We start from the raw sequence: 22,602 nt of genomic DNA, 5'->3' as shown, positions 1-22,602 counted from the left end.
TCCTGATACTGAGTTCCATTCAAACATAAGATAAAAATTCTCACTGTGCAGATTTCCTTGGTGCTAAGGACCTATTCAGAATATTTTTTTCCTTGGAATTTCTTGTAGAACAGCTAAGTATTCCCCATTTCCCGCTGTATTCATTTCTTAAATTTCTCTAAAAGACGTGCTTACAATTGCTCCTTGCGCTAAACAATAATTTTTCATGTACCAAGGTGTATAATTCCAGGTCTCTGCCCGGAGGCAACCCAGTAAGTACAGCTAGACCTCAATCTACTGAAATCAATCCCAGCTGTGTTTGTTTCAGTGTGTGATCTTGTATATATGAGAACATTCAGACCCCAATCGGTGTCTTCCATTTTGCTCTCACGCTGCATGTTCAAATAAACTCTTCAGCGTTAAGAATAGGTAATCAATCACAGTTTGTTCCCTTTTCTTAAATCGGAGGAAATCCTAAGGAAAAACCGATACTAATATAACTTTATAGCTGAGAACTAAACACACACAGAGGACAGGAAATTAAGTTTCGTAGCTGCTGTACCTTTGGCTGCATGGCACGTAAAACGCCTTAGAGGGAAATTCTGCTCTGTGATCATACTCTGGCTTCTGACCTTGATAGTTTGCTCCTGGTATACATTAGAGGTTCACTGATGTCAGTGGAATGAACTGCTCATGTAAAGAAAGCAGCATGCCATAGATTTAATGGGGAAGTGTTTGCCTTGTAGGACATGATTTCTTTCAGAAGGGCAGAGAGCCCACAAAATTTATCACAAGCTTGCAAGTGCAAAGAATTGTAACCACCGATGATTTATGCTGAAAATGCAACCAGCACTATGGTGGGTTGGGTTTTTTTTGTTTTGCTGTTAGTTCTGCTGATTGGTTATTTTTGTAAACCTAAACCATAAATAAAAAATTAGAGATGCTAGAGCAGGGATGAGGAACCAGATTTTTATGGAGTACAGCAGATCCCTACCCCTTGAGCTGGATCCTTCTGAGCCTCCCTACATGGTACCCTGACGGTTCGCCTAATGCCAGCCATACATGCTTCTATTAGTAGTGCAACATTTCTTCATCCTTAGATCCCTATCTGTCAGCGCACCCAAACACCAGCTTATTTCCAAACTGCAGCTATTATCATCATTATTTATTGAATTTTTATACCACCCTACATCCAAAGATCACAGGGCAGTTCGCAACATAAATATGCAAAGTAAGAACACAAAATACATAATAAAACGAAAGCAAAACAAACCCATAGCCCCATCACACAGAAACATTGTAAAGGCAATAGAGTGTAGAAATGTTTTCAACTGGCGTCTGAAGATGAAGGTGCCAGGCGAGCCTCCCTGGGGAGAGCATTTCACAAATGGGAAGCCACTGCAGAAAAGGCCTGTTTTGGAGGTGACACGAAAAAAGGCCTGAGATGATGATCGCAGGGTCTGGGTCAGTTCATATGGAGAGAGGTAGTCCTTGAGGTACTGTGGTCCCGAGCCATTTAAGGAACTATACATGCCTTCATGGGGTCTATAGTGTATTATTTATTTATTAAATTTAATTTGTATACCACCCTTCATCTGAAGATCACACAGGGCAGTTCACAACATAAAAATGCAAAATGAGAACACAAAAAGCATAATGAAAGAAAAGCAAACCAATAACCACTTTTCCCACAATCACATTTAAAAGGCCATAGAATGTTAATCCGCCAAAGGCCTGGTGTGTGTATTTTGATTTATTTATTACCACTCTGAGAGGTGGCTAAAGCCCCTGACCCAAGATCACCCAGTGTGCTTCTTAACTGAATGCGGATTTCAGCCTAGATCTTTTGCCACCCGCTCTGTTCCATGCTCACAATTTTAAGAACAAGTACAGAAAAGTAGTGACATCAGGATGTTCAAGTCCAACGTTAGCCTCTGTTGAGTGTATATTGGCATAATATTGATTTGCCTGGGAGCGTAACAGCACCGGTGTCAGACTACCACAGTATCCTTGTGACTGTTTTGAAATGCTTTTAAAGGAATATCCAGTAGTTCCTCCTCCCCTGCCCTCCCCGTACAGTAATAGTTTGCTTACTATGACAGAACTAATATAAACAATACTATGCAAAAATTGTTTCACAGATATTTAATGGCTTTAGTTAGTCAGAAACGATGGAAGCCCCTTCCCCATGAAATTCATTCAAGCTTGAGCTGGAATACTTTCTTGAAAGAGCTGTGAAACTTTCCTGTTAGGATTGGTATTCAATGGCCAGGGTTAATCGGGTGTGGAATAATCTTTATTTAATTGGCTATTTTGTCTTTTATTGTTTTGCATGTTCATTTAATTTCGAACTGTCATTACTTGCATTGAGTCTCTGGGAAGAGATGGGATGGAAACGAAGCCAAGTAACTAAATATTGCAAAGAAAAATGAAAGTTTCGTTTCTTTCCTTCCTTCCTTTTTCCCCCTCTCCTTTTTTTTTGTATAATGTTTCCTTTAAATGGAGGATCTGTGTCTAAAGAGGGCTGTAATGCAAATTAAATGGTGACAGTAGACAGTGATGGTTTGCATTACAGCAATAGCTTTGCAGGTTCATTTCCGTTGTATATCTTACTTGAGTTATGCAAACGTGCAGGGGGAGTTCTGCAGGTTTTTCTGTATACTTTTTGAAAGACTTTTGTTTCTAAAGATGTAGAGTGAAAAGAACGCCATTTCCACACAAAGGGAAGAAATGTTTATTTTAAGAACACCCAAGTACCCTGCAACGGTATAGCTTGTTGGATTCCAGATTGCCACAGCTTCTTCACTCCGAAGATGAATTGGTATTTTAAAAGGATCCATTCCATAGGGAAACATCCAGCTTAAAAGTTATAGCTTACATTCCCTTCAGTCCTCCTGGCATTACTTTCTCTGTAAGTTTTCTGGGGGCAGGTTTTGTTTTTTGTTTTTTAAGAGGGGGTGGTCTTTTGGCTTTGCAATGCCTATTTGTACTTGCTTAATAAGATACGCTTAAATTTATATATTTTTTTGTTTATGCATCTGTACTAACCTGGAGCTCTGCCAAATAAGAACACATGGGAGGTTGGAATAAAAACGTAACCGGGGGGGGGGGGGGGCTGCCTGGGTCTTGGTATGAGAGTACTTGTTGTCATTTTGCATTTGGGACCCAGCTAGAAACACATTGGGTGAGGAGAGAGAAGTCATATTGTTTGTAGGAAGTTTTCCAGTGGATTCTCCTGCTGACATTTTCAAGCCAAGCCAAGCCAAACTTATTCCAAATCCCCCCATTACACTAATAGTTGTCACCAGCATTTACCTGGTAATCATTTAGCTTGCAGAAAGGACTCAAAAGGAGATGTTACATAAGCGGTTTTGCAGTTGATTTTTATGTATGGATACCGGTGAGTAACTAAGTTATGACGAGTTACACACAGCATGTGCAAAGCTCTTTTTTCATGTCATTGCTTCTGAACATGCAGTGAGATCCCTCAGATCCTTATAAATTACTCTTTACAAATCCTTATGTTTGTGACCTGGAGTCCAACTTTCAGCTCCACAGTTCACATTATGGAACAAATTCTCATAAGCAACATTCACATCTCCTTTCATAGCTATACGGTTAAATGGAGTTTCATGCCCGATAGCCAATTCTTCACATTCTGACTCAATGTGAACATCACACGAAATCGTGATCTGCAGTTAACCATAGGTTAAGGCTTAAAAGCATGGTTTTGCTTCCAAATGTTCAGGTACATCTTAATTTGAAGATTCTAATCTCCTTTCATTGACTGTCTGTTCAGCTCTCCTGTTTCTGTAGGTGGAGCAACAGCGGTAACTATGGTATGTCAGAGACTGTGTTCCCTGGTCAGTAATTAATGGACATTTTTTTAAAAGTCAAAGTAGCCTGTAAAACACACACACACACACACACACACACACACACAACTTCAAAATGATAACCATTAGATACTGGCTTCAGAAAACATTTGTTGCATGCAGATGCACATATTTATTTATATATCAACGTCTATCCAATTTGTTAAAGTCATTAAACAGGGGGAGTAATCTATTGGCCACTTGCCACAATGTTGTTTTTTTATGAAGCTATGATTAGTTGTTTTGCTCTCGTAATAGATTCACATTTAATTCATAGGATACCTTGGTAAGATACGTATTATGCCAAATCCATCATTAGCATAAACCATGTTTTACAAACCCTCATCAAACCATGATTTCTGATTCTGTGTTTCTGGCCGATTGCAAACAATTGCTTGTCAAGTCTCACATCATATTAAACCATAGTTAAACTTGCTTCACCATGGAATTTGTGGGGTGTTTGAATTGGGGCAATATTACCACTTCGTCATGTGGTAAGAGTAGTAGTAGGGGACCCAGGTGGCGCTGTGGTTAAACCACTGAGCCTAGGGCTTGCCGATCAGAAGGTCGGCGGTTCGAATCCCTGTGACGGGGTGAGCTCCTGTTGCTTGGTCCCAGCTCCTGCCAACCTAGCAGTTCGAAAGCACATCAAAGTGCAAGTAGATAAATAGGAACCGCTACAGCGGGAAGGTAAACGGCGTTTCCATGTGCTGCTCTGGCTTGCCAGAAGCGGCTTTGTCATGCTGGCCACATGACCTGGAAGCTATACGCCGGCTCCCTCGGCCAATAATGCGAGATGAGCGCGCAACCCCAGAGTCGGTCACGACTGGACCTAATGGTCAGGGGTCCCTTTACCTTTTTTAAGAGTAGTAGTAAACTTTAATACGGTCAAAGACCAGCAAAAGAATAATACAATACAGTTCATACATTATAATAATATTGAGCACTACACAATTTTAAAATTTCATAACATATTACATGGCTGTTATATGTTGATCAGATAGGCAGCCTTTGGAAATAGTTACATCCATTATCGTCCTTGTTAAGAGAGATTCCATGCCCAGAGGGACCTAGGTAGTTGCCTCTTCGTTACCGGTCTTATTTAAATACTACAAACATGCTCAGATGGCTGCGTTCTAAAAACAATAATGTGCTGGACAAAGATCGTCTGTCTTTTCCACCTTCTTCCAGATGCTGAGTTCTATTCCCAGAAACAATGCTCAAATTACATTGACTCGGGGCCTGTGGTTTGGGAGTGTGGGAAGGGAAGAAGAAGGGTCTCTTTTGCAACTGATGAGAAGACTGAAGTTCAATTGTTAACAGAATCTTGAGAAAAGTTAGGTCGGCATCTTATAGAAGGCACAGCAATATCAACTGTTGGCTGTAAGCCTGAGTAAGCGCATACTGAATTTTTAGGTACATTGTCGGAAGTTTTCTGTTTTTTTAAAACCCCATAATTTTTCATTGAACATGTGGCTTTGTTTGCAAGACAACCTGCAAGGTGCTCCTCATCGAGCATTTGAAACAGACGCCCCATTATGCTGGTCACACCACTAAAACACATTTGTATGTATTCCGCCCCCGCCCCCCATGTCCTTGGGGAGAAAAAAAATCCTAGTACAGAACAATTATCCATGGAGAAATTCCTTGGCATTCTGCCGGATTCAAAGAACTGGTGTAGCATAGCACATGGAAGTTTGAACTCGGGACTGCCCAGCTCAGAACCTCACCTCCACCTTGATCTTGTCACCTTCACGCTGTTTCTGCAGGCCTCACATAGCTATTGTTTGGCTGCTATGGGCTGGATGTCCAACTGGCCCTCTATTCTAGCAGGATTCCTATTACGACTCTTTCCATTCTGACATTATTTTATGGCATTCCTTGCAACAACCCCAGTGTAGCTAGAAGACTTTGCCCGTCAGCCACCTGTGACTATTGGTAGGTCACAACTTGCCATGTGGACGGTGGTTGGGAGTGGCGCTCCTGAGTTTGCTTGGGAGAATCGCAACAGGGTTTTCCGTTCCTTCCAGATCTTCCCTTCCCGAATAATGCTGCCCCCTGCTTCGAGGAGGAGGTACCTCAGAAGTGAAGCTGCCCTGCCAGCACCTCAATAAACTTCCCTTTCCCAGCAGATCTGACCAAGTAAACTGCTAAAAATACATCTCATCTAGGCAAGAAATGACTATATTTTAAAAAGTCGCTGGGATCAGCTCAAATCATTTTCATTGTCCTTGATTATGAGGGGAAGAGTTGTTCCTAAATGGATCCTGTGAGTGCATTTACTGCAAATAAAGATAATATATATATATATTATACCAGTCTGTTTTTATTTAGTTAGTTTTAAATGATGCTTCGAGGGAAGCAGGCAGTGCTGTTACACGCCTGTTTTGTGCCAGTACCATTTCCAGCTTTTTTCTAAGCACTTTCTATTTGCCGCATTTAATACAGCGTAACCTCCAAATTCAGAAGGTAATGCAAATGTATGTAATGCGTTTTGTGTGGTGCAGAAAAATACATGTGTCATTAAGTTTTTAAAGCTAGGCTTTTGACAGTATATTGGACTAATGATTTTACAGTATAATCATTTTAGCTCATTTGAAGGCAGGTATACATCCAACTCATTCTGTTTTGGCATAGCAAAGTTTGCCATTGGTATTAAATCTCCCCCCACTCCCCTCCCATGATAAACAAACTTTGTGAAACAGATCCAATGTTTTGCATCCAATGTAATTAGTCCGTTTTTGGGTTTTTTTTAAAGGTTTCCCTGAGCATTCAATTGATTTTTGAATACCTTTTGAAAGAAGCTAAGGAGGGAAATGGTTGGATAATAATAATTCTTCTCTGAGCAAGTTTGGTTTTAATAAAATGACTTCATTTTTAATGTAATTAAATTGGGCTACACGGGTTTGTTTTCAGCTGTAAATGTGCAGAATTGAAAACATATAGGAGAGACGTGTTAATTATGAAGTTCTGCAGTTACTCTTAGTCTGGCGCTAGTAGAGATCTCGGGTTTTAGATTACTGTAATTTCATAAGGGGCACTTGAGAGAGATCTCGCTTTGCTTCGTGAAGTGGAAGAAAAAATAATAATATTTTTGTGACCATATTAAACTATGCTTGTTTCTGCTCTTGCCTCTCTAAAGAAGCCTGCCTTCAAATATTTATTAAAGTGGAGGTGGTAGTCTTTTGTCCTTTGTCGCTGCATGCCAGTTTAATTGTAAAGAGGTTGCAAACATGCAGGCTGTAATGTTACACGTGGGTATGAAAGAGCAGATGGCAGTCAGCTGGGGTTGCTGAAACCAATGCCAGTCTCCCACTTAAGGTGAAATGTAGGAAAGAGAGATTGTCACTCCAGAGTGATTTGAAGCTGCCTTCTCCCTTGCTCGCTCCTCCCCCCCCCTCTCTCACACACATAGATATATACACCTACCTTCCTTCCCCTGTGGTATAGGATTCCTACATGAGGGCACATGCTGGCGGCTTTCATCTCCAAGGAATTGTTTTCTTGACTGCCGCCATCCACTGTTGAATAGCATAGCATGGCTTTGAAAGGTTCCTGTCTTATTAGTAGTCTAAACAGTCTCTTGTGTCTTTTGTGTCCGAATGACAGAGAGGTTTGGAAATGGTTTTGGTGCCAGGCACTCCTTCAGCAAAAACACTCGCCTCTTAAGGCGAGGCGCTTCGTAATTGATTTTTTTTTTCTTTCCAAATTTCATTTTTGCTTGTCCCCCTGCCTGCCTCTTAAGAAGTTTGATCCAGATATTCAGAATAGAGATCTTAACACCATCCCATCCCACCCCCGATTTGCAAAACTCTGCAAGTGTATGTTTACTGTTTGGTTGGTATATATTCATTTTCCCACTACCACCAATGTTTAAGGAACACTTTTAAGTTCCTCCAGTAAAGAATGTGAACTTTGCAGTTTGATTGCAGCAGAACACTTTCAATAAAGCTTTTTGTATTTCAAGGGTAGAATCTCCAAGAGTGCAATCTTATACATGTCCACTTAGGAACTAGTCCCAATGAGTTTGATCAGACTCACTGGGAAACTGGGTCTAGGACAGCAACTTGAGTTATTTCTGATATGCACAATTTTCAGGAGCAAGCATCATACTTGCAGTTTTTGTATGTTCAGAAGTGTGCCACTTTCCAAACAGCGCATTCCTTTACGCGCACAAAATAATGTTTGTGCTTTGTTGAGGTTCTTTTGCTTGCTTCTCTCCAGCTTCCTTGTCTTAAATTTATGTAAAGGACACCATAAATTATTGTCCCATGCGCAGCAACTGGTTGTAAATTTAAAAAGTTTTTAAATGATCTCCCTTTTTATTAAGCTGCTTGAATCACCTGAAGTGTTGATCACTCACACAAACTGTCTTGACATTAAAGTTTTTAAAGTTTACTGATGTCACTGTATTGCAGTTATTTACCCCTCTGAACAACTTTGTGAGTTATCTCTTTTTTCGGTGTTAAAAATTACAGTTTGCAATCTGCTTGGATTACACAAGCCCTTTAAAACACTCCAGACAGGTTGTGTTTTTCACTCCGTTTTAGGTACTTTCGACAATTAGATGAACTAGGGGCTCGCTTTCTTCTTGTTTTTATTGCTATCATTTATCAGTTGCAAGATGTAAAGTTGTAGTCTTCTCTGCCTGACCCAAATAAAACCAGCTTGTATTGATCCTTGCTCAGGACATAATGAACTGGGAAAATAATCTCCGGCCATCTCCTCGGTGTTCATCAAAGCCATTTTTAGGGAATAAAGTCTGAATATGTACAATCTAAAAGCCTTATCTCGCTTACTTGATATACATGTGCAGGTTTAAAGCCAGATACCCGATAAAAATCATAGCTAATTGTGTGAGATAGTACCTTTTTATTTTCATTATGGCTTCAATACAGTAGCTGCAGCTTAAAAGCTCTCAGATATTGCATGAAACTTTCTGGATATTAAGGTTAATGTTTCTGGGGGCAGGGGGTGTTTTTCTCTACTGACTGGGCTTTCCCCCTCATCTAGTAGCAAATAGAACAAAATTAGTTTTCATTCATGTGTCAGGTTAATGATTTTCTTTTTAATTCTTACCCCCCCCCTTCTCTTTTTTTAGAGGAGACGAGACTACTGCCAATTTTTTCGAAAGCCTTAAATGTTAGCTGACCTCCCAGATGAACCCAACTTTAATGTAAACAGTTTCTTGAGATGGTTCGAGGCTGGGCCAGCAAATCTGGATGACATTAGTGCTGCTGTGTTTGAGGGAAGTTGGAATCCCTGGGTAATTCTCAGGAGCTTTTTTCCAGGCCTGGGCAGTCGTCGACTTTGCTTTCTTGTCGATTTTGTAGGGTTCGTTGGTAATGCTCTGTGTGTCTTTTGGAAATGTAATTAGTGAAATACATAATTAGTTTTACTTTGAAGTATAACATCCCCCATTTTGGACCAGCTCTGCTATACTCTCCAAAGTGAGGTTTTAGGCCAGTGTTGAGTATTTGTTTTCTTGGTGCTGTGAGATTTCAAAGATAACATCATTATTAATATTACTTTTTAGTGTTTGGATGGCTATGCAACCTGGGTTTTGTTTCCTGTGACTGGACACTATTGTCTTTTTCCCCCCAGGAGAACCAAGACAAATAGAGCAACCTTATACATATTTACTCAGAAGTAAGCATTGCTGTGTTCAATGGGGCTTACCCCCAGGTAATTGTGTGTAGGATTTTTTTGATGGTTTGACCAAACTGGAAGTTAAAAACTGAGATCTAGTTCACCACGCCACACTGCTGGGTTTTTTTAATAAAAAAAACTAGAACTAGCATAGCAGAAGAATTTCCCTTACAAAATGTTTTTACGTCGCCAACAAAGAAGTTCTGCACTGATATACCAAAAAGTAAAATAAACCTCCCAGGTGCTTATTTACAGCGGTTTTGAAAACTTTCATTTCGGTGAGACTTTAGGAATAAACAGCCTATTATTAGTTTGAGGCACTCTTGTGATGTTCTATCAAGGATGAATTGCATTTGAAAGACAAAACTTGTCAAGCAATTAATATATGCGGTGTGATTGTTTTAGATATTCCACCGCTGTAGGGAAGTTTTAACATATTGCTTAGCTAGCGCTGGGGTTTTTTTTTTGCAAGGATAATTTCATAAGCATTTCTTCACAAAAGCAACCCTCAGCGGTTGCTCTGACATGATTAACTGGGACATGATATTTAGGACTCATTTAACACTAGCTGAGCCTCTCAAATACCCCCGTGTGCTCAGGACTTGTTCTTGCTCAGGATAACAAGCTTCTAGCTGATCCGTCTTTAGGCAGGTGGTCTTGATAGCCAGCAAATGTCAATCACTTTGGTGTGTCTTGGTTACCCATACTCGCACGCTCTGGTTTGCATTACAAGGAACTGTGAAACATTCATTTTGTTTTGTACACCAGAAGAAGGGCGCACATGGGTGAGGCTTTAACTTGTGGTCAGCTGACCTGTTGTAAGTTCAGCTTCCCATCAAAATGCAGGTTTACAGCATGCAGCTTGGATGTCGCATTTGCTGGCATTCCTCTTCTTTGCCTCTGTATGTTTTGCCTGATTAACATGCACCCCAAAATTTGCGGCTCAGATCAGACTTTTGTATAACAGTGTACTGAGCATCTTCTTGTCCCTATGCATTGAAATGAAAGTTATCCAAACCTGTTCTGCAAACAGGGTTGTGAAATCTCTCTTTTTTTTAACGGGGGGGGGGGGCGGCTTCCTAGCTGTAAGGCATCGAACAGTGCACCACATAGAAGCTTGTCTTGTTATTTATTAAGTATATTTCTCAGTTTTCTGTTAATCTATCGGGGCAGCATTTCCTATGGCGCTTAGAGACCAAGACTGCAATCCTATGCACGCTCTCTTGGGAGCAAGACCCATTGAAAAATAGCCGTGCTTTATTCAATATAAAGTACTATTGTTGGTCCAGGTAGAAAAGATGCCTTTGGGGAGCCTCAGCAGGAAGAGGAAGTGATGGAGGGAAATGATAGCTTGGCTTTGGACTGCTCCCAAACTCCCCACTCCAACAAAAAAAAAACCCATCCCTTTGCGCGCAGGGGCGGGGGTACTCATAAAATTTGCAGAGGAGAAAACCACAGCCAACCTGCTTTGCCTATGCAGTGTCCTCATGACATCATCAGCCTCTCTTCTCTCTCAAGGGTTTGCATAAGAAAGGTCTCCAGCACTTATCTTTCAAGCAGCTGACCTGCTTTCCATGCTGTTAATGCAGAAGATTATCTAGTTAACCTCTCATCTTGGATATGGGCCGCTGTTGCCTCTGACATTGGCCACTTGCTCAACTTCCTTCCCCTTTTTCTTAACACACAAAGCACTGTTTGCCTCCATTCCCTCCAAACCAGAACTGCAAATAACAGTTTGAACCAGATTTTCAGTTATGGTTTGAGCAAACCATAGTTTGCCAAATTCAGGCAGCATGACAGCCTATGGTTTGCTGAAACCAGGACAGGAGGAAAGAAATCCGAGCATAAGGGATCTGGCAGTACATGAGCCAGAAGCCTATTCATCTGCCATAACCAAGGTCTGGACCTTATAACTCCTTATTGGTCAGTATGTTGCATATTGGGAACCTTACAACCACATTAAATGGAGTTTACTGCTTTTCAGATTCTCTTGAAATGATTCTGCCCTCTGTGACCTCAAACCTCCAGTTTCAATCTTAATTATTTTGATCACACAATCAAATAATTCTAACTTCTCTAGTTTCTCCTTGTGAATATTTTCCCCCTTACATTAGATCTTTTTTGCTATGCATTACTGACTCACTCAAGTGTATTGTGTTCATGAATGTCCCACATTTTTGTCACTTGAAATATGGTTTTGATTTAGCTAACACCCCCACACACCAGAATTTATTTTAAACCTACAAATGTAGCTAAAGTGTTTATTTTCTTACCTTAAAAATGTTAGCTGTAGCAATAATATGTTTCCTGTTTATCAGCAAAGTACATTTTTTAAAAATCCTTTTTTCATGACACGATTTTGAAATGGAACCCCTTCCCCATGCGTCGGTTGTACAGACATCACTTTTTGTGCTAAACACAATGTGTCGTGAGTGATGATAAAATTGCTGTTTAACCCAAATATCCCTGACTTCTCCTCAAATATGCCAAATGAATTGGGCAGGTGGAGAAGAGAATAGTTTTGAATCAATATACAAACATCGCTGTCTGTAAGGTAGGCCATTGTATTGCCACAAATGGGAAGAATATATTGAATTTATGCACACATGGTTGACTTTTCATACAAGCGGGCTCAGGTTAAACATCTCGAATGTGGAATATGAATAGAGCTAACATTCTCATAAAAAGCAGTAATGAAAATGAACAGAGTTCCATTTCGACTGCTAGCAAAGAACATTTGATACTCCAAGGCATGAAATGTGTTTAGTACTTGGGGTTTTGTTCGCTTGACAGAAGCCAGGAAGTGGGACAGTATGACTTCTCTATAAAGGCTTATTCTGTACCTGATGACAGACTCAAGGATGTAACTTGCTCACAGCAGCCGTGCTACCCGGCAGCTCTTCATTCCATGCAGCAGACGGCGAAGACATTCCAATAGCTGCATGTCATCAGTGGACATTTCTCCGAACATGTCAGTCGTTGGGACATGCCGTTTTGTTTGCTGTTCTGAGGTTGGCGCCAGGGTGGGTGAATCCACAGGGCAGAAAGGGAAGAAATTCTGCACCATAAGCACATGTTTTGACTAAGAGTGAAATTTGGACTGGGGAAGAGGGTCTGTGTGACCAGATAGTCGTAAGAATGTATGAAGAGGAGCCTCCTGGATCACGCCAGTGGCCCATCAAGTCTAGCATCCTCTTCTCACAATGACCAATCAGATGCCAGTGGGGAACCCACAAGCAGGAAACCCACAAGCACAAGAGCACTCTCCCTTTCTGTGGTTACCAGCAACCAGGTATTCAGGAGCATTACTGCCTCCAACTAGGCAGGCATTTATGTTCCTTTACCCACCCGATTGGTGGGACGCAGGTGGCGCTGTGGTCTAAACCACTGAGCCCTGGGCTTGCTGATTGGCGGTTCGAATCCCCGCGAAGGGGTGAGCTCCCGTTGTTCAGTCCCAGCTGCTGCCCACCTAGCAGTTCGAAACCATGTCAAAAGTGCAAGTAGATAAATAGGTACCGCTCCGGTGGGAAGGTAAACGGCGTTTCCATGCGCTGCTCTGGTTCGCCAGAAGCGGCTTAGTCATGTTGGCCACATGACCCGGAAGCTGTCTGTGGACAAACGCCAGCTCCCTCGGCCTGAAAGCGAGATTGAGTGCACAACCCCAGAGCCGTCCGCAACTGGACCTAGTGGTCAGGGGTACCTTTACCCACCCGGTTACCACACACCATATGTGTGGCGGGGAGGGTCCTAACTTTTGCTCTACCATCCCTCTTATCCCAGCCTCATTAATCTGCGCCTGGGTGGGATAAAAATGCTTGCGGTGGCTGAGTAGGAAGAGATAACGTGGAGAGAATTCAGCTTCTCTCACCTGTGTACACAAAACTAAGTGTGTGCCTCCTCCACCACCCTACTTTATAGATAAAAATGTGACACGTACACATTTGTTTGCCATATCACTTCTAGTTTGGCCCTTGTTTTAAAATGCACATTATGGGTTGGATGCAGGCTTAGTCATTCTTAGAGGAGACTCGTTGAAATTGATGGAACGTAAGTTAATCAAGAGAAGCTTAAGTCTTACTCACTTCAGTGGCCCCAATCATGACTTAATCTATCCAGTCCTATATCTCTTTTGTGAACCCAGTGCTACCCCCAAAAAACATCAGCCCTGTGTCCAGTTCCCCTCTCTCTCATGTCTACTTAAACTTACACTAGGTCCTGACAACATGACTTTGTGTGTGTTTCCGTCCTTGCTCCTTGTCGTGGTCTGGGGGGGGGGGGGGAATGCAAATTATGACTTCAGAATTCAGGACATGAGGAGCTAGATCATGAAAATAGTTGTGATAGTATTCATACTCAAGTATTTAAATTCGCAAATAAAATGTCTGTGGGTTTCAAAGGAATTACCCCCACTGTAGCTTGGGTTTGTTGGCATCTTAGCTTCACACAAGTTGTACTTCCATCTGATAACACATCACAGTGGTGCCATCTAATTGGGCAGTTGGTTTCTTGGGACAGTTTTAAAGCGAGACAAATTCCAATTGCTGTTGAGTCTGCTTTTCCAACGCCAAATACAACAGTGACCTTTGCGTGTCTCGCTTTTCTCTCCTATCTCTCTCTTATTTGTGTTCCTCTGTTTCTTTTTAATGATGCTAAATGTCATAGATGGCGAATGCTTTGAAAGACTTTACCTCCCATTTTAAGAGTTCTTTTAGAAAAACAAATTTAAAAGAGCTATTTGGGGGTGGGCAGATGAAACTAGGCACAGCAGAGAAGAGATGATGCCTGAGTCATCCAGGTCCTGTGTAGGCACAGAGAAACTTTCCCTGAATAAACACTCACTGGCCCACTGGAGGAATTCCTCTGATCACTGACTACAAGTCCCTCATAGCACTGCACTGCGTACAAAAAAGCTCTGGTTTCAGCTGAACATACATTCTTGATAGTAACCCTGTGCCAATCCAAATTGGGACTTTACACATTCACTTCCTGTAAGGGAAAACCTATTATTCATGAGGGCACAATCAAGTCATGAAATACAGGGCTTGTTGGTCTTCTGGCGCCATTTTCCCTCCGGACCTTTTCATCTGTACTTGCAAGAGGTCAAACTGGAGCTTCCAAATAGATGCTACAGATAGAGTCCCAGGTGGTTCAGAATTGAATTTTAAACAGAACCGCGGAAATGGGCAAAGGAGCACACTCTTATTATTGAACAGACTGACTCAGTGGTGTGTTGCCCATGCAGAATAATGTTTTGTGTGTTTTGGTTTTTTATGAGGCTAGTCCTTGTCTATTATAGTTTCTCGCTATAGGAGTGGTGATTATGTCCAGGCAACTGGTGGCCGATACACATGCAAGGTGCATGCACTCTTTTTGCCCTCTCAGGAGAAAGCGCACACACACATGCAGCAACCCCTGGATTTATCATGATAGAAACATGACGTGTGGGCAACATGCTCTGGTGCATACAGTGGGAGGAACAGGCAACCAGTGTTGGAGTTATCACATCAGTCATTTTTGAGGCTGTATTATTCACCTAAGTTAGTGACAAGGAACCTTTGGTTGTCCAGAGGTGGTTGCATTTCCAGCTCACATCTGCACTAGCCAGCATGGGCAATGGTCAGGGATGGTGGGAACTGTAGTCCCCCCAAAAAACCATTGAAGGCCACAGGTTGCCTACCCCTGCTCTAAATAATGTATGATGGTGTCTAATCCTGAAGTTCTTAATGTTTGATTTTTTTAATGTTTTAATATATGCTATAAGCCGCCCAGAGTGGCTGGGGAAACCCAACCAGATGGATGCGGTATAAATAGTAAAGTTATTGTTATTTCATTATTAATACTGTTATGTCAACTATCAGAATTAGGAAGTTGTTCTGAGATAGTATGGAAAAACCTGTGGATTTTTAACGTATTGGATGTGGTTTGAATCATTTCCATAGTTATTTATTTGATAGATGTACGCTACTGGCTGGTTACAGTTACAGGGTGGCAAACAAAAACTGATAAAATACATGCCATCAATATGTGGAACAGCAGAATAATAAATTCTAGTAGAGCCAATTAAACCATCAGTTAAAGGCAGTTTCCGTGATGCGCACAAATAAAAAGTTCTTTGTCATACACCAGATGGGCACTAGGTCTAGGACCAGTAGAACATTAAAGGGAAACGGTGAGTTGAAGTAGCTTTGAGGGCCAAACTACATGTGGTGTTAGTAAGATGTTTAAACAAGTGACTTAACCTGGGCACTTTTATTTGGTATGGGTGAGGGGAAGTAACACAAATAGTGCTGAAAACCTCTCCTTCCTAGGTGCTCCTTCCCAGAAGTACTTTTGGGGCATAGAATAGCAGCTGGGTAGAGACACAATCTGAATTGGGGGGGGGGGGCACAGCTACTTTGTTTGCCCCTGGGTGTCTGTCTGAACCCCTTTTCTGTTTTTTTAAAACCCCATAATTTTTCATTGAACATGTGGCTTTGTTTGCAAGACAACCTGCAAGGTGCTCCTCATCGAGCATTTGAAACAGACGCCCCATTATGCTGGTCACACCACTAAAACACATTTGTATGTATTCCGCCCCCGCCCCCCATGTCCTTGGGGAGAAAAAAAATCCTAGTACAGAACAATTATCCATGGAGAAATTCCTTGGCATTCTGCCGGATTCAAAGAACTGGTGTAGCATAGCACATGGAAGTTTGAACTCGGGACTGCCCAGCTCAGAACCTCACCTCCACCTTGATCTTGTCACCTTCACGCTGTTTCTGCAGGCCTCACATAGCTATTGTTTGGCTGCTATGGGCTGGATGTCCAACTGGCCCTCTATTCTAGCAGGATTCCTATTACGACTCTTTCCATTCTGACATTATTTTATGGCATTCCTTGCAACAACCCCAGTGTAGCTAGAAGACTTTGCCCGTCAGCCACCTGTGACTATTGGTAGGTCACAACTTGCCATGTGGACGGTGGTTGGGAGTGGCGCTCCTGAGTTTGCTTGGGAGAATCGCAACAGGGTTTTCCGTTCCTTCCAGATCTTCCCTTCCCGAATAATGCTGCCCCCTGCTTCGAGGAGGAGGTACCTCAGAAGTGAAGCTGCCCTGCCAGCACCTCAATAAACTTCCCTTTCCCAGCAGATCTGACCAAGTAAACTGCTAAAAATACATCTCATCTAGGCAAGAAATGACTATATTTTAAAAAGTCGCTGGGATCAGCTCAAATCATTTTCATTGTCCTTGATTATGAGGGGAAGAGTTGTTCCTAAATGGATCCTGTGAGTGCATTTACTGCAAATAAAGATAATATATATATATATTATACCAGTCTGTTTTTATTTAGTTAGTTTTAAATGATGCTTCGAGGGAAGCAGGCAGTGCTGTTACACGCCTGTTTTGTGCCAGTACCATTTCCAGCTTTTTTCTAAGCACTTTCTATTTGCCGCATTTAATACAGCGTAACCTCCAAATTCAGAAGGTAATGCAAATGTATGTAATGCGTTTTGTGTGGTGCAGAAAAATACATGTGTCATTAAGTTTTTAAAGCTAGGCTTTTGACAGTATATTGGACTAATGATTTTACAGTATAATCATTTTAGCTCATTTGAAGGCAGGTATACATCCAACTCATTCTGTTTTGGCATAGCAAAGTTTGCCATTGGTATTAAATCTCCCCCCACTCCCCTCCCATGATAAACAAACTTTGTGAAACAGATCCAATGTTTTGCATCCAATGTAATTAGTCCGTTTTTGGGTTTTTTTTAAAGGTTTCCCTGAGCATTCAATTGATTTTTGAATACCTTTTGAAAGAAGCTAAGGAGGGAAATGGTTGGATAATAATAATTCTTCTCTGAGCAAGTTTGGTTTTAATAAAATGACTTCATTTTTAATGTAATTAAATTGGGCTACACGGGTTTGTTTTCAGCTGTAAATGTGCAGAATTGAAAACATATAGGAGAGACGTGTTAATTATGAAGTTCTGCAGTTACTCTTAGTCTGGCGCTAGTAGAGATCTCGGGTTTTAGATTACTGTAATTTCATAAGGGGCACTTGAGAGAGATCTCGCTTTGCTTCGTGAAGTGGAAGAAAAAATAATAATATTTTTGTGACCATATTAAACTATGCTTGTTTCTGCTCTTGCCTCTCTAAAGAAGCCTGCCTTCAAATATTTATTAAAGTGGAGGTGGTAGTCTTTTGTCCTTTGTCGCTGCATGCCAGTTTAATTGTAAAGAGGTTGCAAACATGCAGGCTGTAATGTTACACGTGGGTATGAAAGAGCAGATGGCAGTCAGCTGGGGTTGCTGAAACCAATGCCAGTCTCCCACTTAAGGTGAAATGTAGGAAAGAGAGATTGTCACTCCAGAGTGATTTGAAGCTGCCTTCTCCCTTGCTCGCTCCTCCCCCCCCCTCTCTCACACACATAGATATATACACCTACCTTCCTTCCCCTGTGGTATAGGATTCCTACATGAGGGCACATGCTGGCGGCTTTCATCTCCAAGGAATTGTTTTCTTGACTGCCGCCATCCACTGTTGAATAGCATAGCATGGCTTTGAAAGGTTCCTGTCTTATTAGTAGTCTAAACAGTCTCTTGTGTCTTTTGTGTCCGAATGACAGAGAGGTTTGGAAATGGTTTTGGTGCCAGGCACTCCTTCAGCAAAAACACTCGCCTCTTAAGGCGAGGCGCTTCGTAATTGATTTTTTTTTTCTTTCCAAATTTCATTTTTGCTTGTCCCCCTGCCTGCCTCTTAAGAAGTTTGATCCAGATATTCAGAATAGAGATCTTAACACCATCCCATCCCACCCCCGATTTGCAAAACTCTGCAAGTGTATGTTTACTGTTTGGTTGGTATATATTCATTTTCCCACTACCACCAATGTTTAAGGAACACTTTTAAGTTCCTCCAGTAAAGAATGTGAACTTTGCAGTTTGATTGCAGCAGAACACTTTCAATAAAGCTTTTTGTATTTCAAGGGTAGAATCTCCAAGAGTGCAATCTTATACATGTCCACTTAGGAACTAGTCCCAATGAGTTTGATCAGACTCACTGGGAAACTGGGTCTAGGACAGCAACTTGAGTTATTTCTGATATGCACAATTTTCAGGAGCAAGCATCATACTTGCAGTTTTTGTATGTTCAGAAGTGTGCCACTTTCCAAACAGCGCATTCCTTTACGCGCACAAAATAATGTTTGTGCTTTGTTGAGGTTCTTTTGCTTGCTTCTCTCCAGCTTCCTTGTCTTAAATTTATGTAAAGGACACCATAAATTATTGTCCCATGCGCAGCAACTGGTTGTAAATTTAAAAAGTTTTTAAATGATCTCCCTTTTTATTAAGCTGCTTGAATCACCTGAAGTGTTGATCACTCACACAAACTGTCTTGACATTAAAGTTTTTAAAGTTTACTGATGTCACTGTATTGCAGTTATTTACCCCTCTGAACAACTTTGTGAGTTATCTCTTTTTTCGGTGTTAAAAATTACAGTTTGCAATCTGCTTGGATTACACAAGCCCTTTAAAACACTCCAGACAGGTTGTGTTTTTCACTCCGTTTTAGGTACTTTCGACAATTAGATGAACTAGGGGCTCGCTTTCTTCTTGTTTTTATTGCTATCATTTATCAGTTGCAAGATGTAAAGTTGTAGTCTTCTCTGCCTGACCCAAATAAAACCAGCTTGTATTGATCCTTGCTCAGGACATAATGAACTGGGAAAATAATCTCCGGCCATCTCCTCGGTGTTCATCAAAGCCATTTTTAGGGAATAAAGTCTGAATATGTACAATCTAAAAGCCTTATCTCGCTTACTTGATATACATGTGCAGGTTTAAAGCCAGATACCCGATAAAAATCATAGCTAATTGTGTGAGATAGTACCTTTTTATTTTCATTATGGCTTCAATACAGTAGCTGCAGCTTAAAAGCTCTCAGATATTGCATGAAACTTTCTGGATATTAAGGTTAATGTTTCTGGGGGCAGGGGGTGTTTTTCTCTACTGACTGGGCTTTCCCCCTCATCTAGTAGCAAATAGAACAAAATTAGTTTTCATTCATGTGTCAGGTTAATGATTTTCTTTTTAATTCTTACCCCCCCCCTTCTCTTTTTTTAGAGGAGACGAGACTACTGCCAATTTTTTCGAAAGCCTTAAATGTTAGCTGACCTCCCAGATGAACCCAACTTTAATGTAAACAGTTTCTTGAGATGGTTCGAGGCTGGGCCAGCAAATCTGGATGACATTAGTGCTGCTGTGTTTGAGGGAAGTTGGAATCCCTGGGTAATTCTCAGGAGCTTTTTTCCAGGCCTGGGCAGTCGTCGACTTTGCTTTCTTGTCGATTTTGTAGGGTTCGTTGGTAATGCTCTGTGTGTCTTTTGGAAATGTAATTAGTGAAATACATAATTAGTTTTACTTTGAAGTATAACATCCCCCATTTTGGACCAGCTCTGCTATACTCTCCAAAGTGAGGTTTTAGGCCAGTGTTGAGTATTTGTTTTCTTGGTGCTGTGAGATTTCAAAGATAACATCATTATTAATATTACTTTTTAGTGTTTGGATGGCTATGCAACCTGGGTTTTGTTTCCTGTGACTGGACACTATTGTCTTTTTCCCCCCAGGAGAACCAAGACAAATAGAGCAACCTTATACATATTTACTCAGAAGTAAGCATTGCTGTGTTCAATGGGGCTTACCCCCAGGTAATTGTGTGTAGGATTTTTTTGATGGTTTGACCAAACTGGAAGTTAAAAACTGAGATCTAGTTCACCACGCCACACTGCTGGGTTTTTTTAATAAAAAAAACTAGAACTAGCATAGCAGAAGAATTTCCCTTACAAAATGTTTTTACGTCGCCAACAAAGAAGTTCTGCACTGATATACCAAAAAGTAAAATAAACCTCCCAGGTGCTTATTTACAGCGGTTTTGAAAACTTTCATTTCGGTGAGACTTTAGGAATAAACAGCCTATTATTAGTTTGAGGCACTCTTGTGATGTTCTATCAAGGATGAATTGCATTTGAAAGACAAAACTTGTCAAGCAATTAATATATGCGGTGTGATTGTTTTAGATATTCCACCGCTGTAGGGAAGTTTTAACATATTGCTTAGCTAGCGCTGGGGTTTTTTTTTTGCAAGGATAATTTCATAAGCATTTCTTCACAAAAGCAACCCTCAGCGGTTGCTCTGACATGATTAACTGGGACATGATATTTAGGACTCATTTAACACTAGCTGAGCCTCTCAAATACCCCCGTGTGCTCAGGACTTGTTCTTGCTCAGGATAACAAGCTTCTAGCTGATCCGTCTTTAGGCAGGTGGTCTTGATAGCCAGCAAATGTCAATCACTTTGGTGTGTCTTGGTTACCCATACTCGCACGCTCTGGTTTGCATTACAAGGAACTGTGAAACATTCATTTTGTTTTGTACACCAGAAGAAGGGCGCACATGGGTGAGGCTTTAACTTGTGGTCAGCTGACCTGTTGTAAGTTCAGCTTCCCATCAAAATGCAGGTTTACAGCATGCAGCTTGGATGTCGCATTTGCTGGCATTCCTCTTCTTTGCCTCTGTATGTTTTGCCTGATTAACATGCACCCCAAAATTTGCGGCTCAGATCAGACTTTTGTATAACAGTGTACTGAGCATCTTCTTGTCCCTATGCATTGAAATGAAAGTTATCCAAACCTGTTCTGCAAACAGGGTTGTGAAATCTCTCTTTTTTTTAACGGGGGGGGGGGGCGGCTTCCTAGCTGTAAGGCATCGAACAGTGCACCACATAGAAGCTTGTCTTGTTATTTATTAAGTATATTTCTCAGTTTTCTGTTAATCTATCGGGGCAGCATTTCCTATGGCGCTTAGAGACCAAGACTGCAATCCTATGCACGCTCTCTTGGGAGCAAGACCCATTGAAAAATAGCCGTGCTTTATTCAATATAAAGTACTATTGTTGGTCCAGGTAGAAAAGATGCCTTTGGGGAGCCTCAGCAGGAAGAGGAAGTGATGGAGGGAAATGATAGCTTGGCTTTGGACTGCTCCCAAACTCCCCACTCCAACAAAAAAAAAACCCATCCCTTTGCGCGCAGGGGCGGGGGTACTCATAAAATTTGCAGAGGAGAAAACCACAGCCAACCTGCTTTGCCTATGCAGTGTCCTCATGACATCATCAGCCTCTCTTCTCTCTCAAGGGTTTGCATAAGAAAGGTCTCCAGCACTTATCTTTCAAGCAGCTGACCTGCTTTCCATGCTGTTAATGCAGAAGATTATCTAGTTAACCTCTCATCTTGGATATGGGCCGCTGTTGCCTCTGACATTGGCCACTTGCTCAACTTCCTTCCCCTTTTTCTTAACACACAAAGCACTGTTTGCCTCCATTCCCTCCAAACCAGAACTGCAAATAACAGTTTGAACCAGATTTTCAGTTATGGTTTGAGCAAACCATAGTTTGCCAAATTCAGGCAGCATGACAGCCTATGGTTTGCTGAAACCAGGACAGGAGGAAAGAAATCCGAGCATAAGGGATCTGGCAGTACATGAGCCAGAAGCCTATTCATCTGCCATAACCAAGGTCTGGACCTTATAACTCCTTATTGGTCAGTATGTTGCATATTGGGAACCTTACAACCACATTAAATGGAGTTTACTGCTTTTCAGATTCTCTTGAAATGATTCTGCCCTCTGTGACCTCAAACCTCCAGTTTCAATCTTAATTATTTTGATCACACAATCAAATAATTCTAACTTCTCTAGTTTCTCCTTGTGAATATTTTCCCCCTTACATTAGATCTTTTTTGCTATGCATTACTGACTCACTCAAGTGTATTGTGTTCATGAATGTCCCACATTTTTGTCACTTGAAATATGGTTTTGATTTAGCTAACACCCCCACACACCAGAATTTATTTTAAACCTACAAATGTAGCTAAAGTGTTTATTTTCTTACCTTAAAAATGTTAGCTGTAGCAATAATATGTTTCCTGTTTATCAGCAAAGTACATTTTTTAAAAATCCTTTTTTCATGACACGATTTTGAAATGGAACCCCTTCCCCATGCGTCGGTTGTACAGACATCACTTTTTGTGCTAAACACAATGTGTCGTGAGTGATGATAAAATTGCTGTTTAA

General features: G+C 41.2%; 1 protein-coding gene across 2 annotated transcripts in view; it reads left to right on the top strand.

Moving 5' to 3' along the window:
* TAF3 (TATA-box binding protein associated factor 3) overlaps positions 1 to 22,602 on the top strand; it is a 148,761-nt gene that overhangs the window by 46,672 nt on the left and 79,487 nt on the right. The window lies entirely within an intron of this gene.

This window comes from Zootoca vivipara, chromosome 10 (assembly GCF_963506605.1).
Source record: "Zootoca vivipara chromosome 10, rZooViv1.1, whole genome shotgun sequence".
NCBI lineage: Eukaryota > Metazoa > Chordata > Lepidosauria > Squamata > Lacertidae > Zootoca > Zootoca vivipara.
Note: the sequence above shows the minus strand (reverse complement) of the source record. Positions and strands in the feature narration are given on the sequence as shown.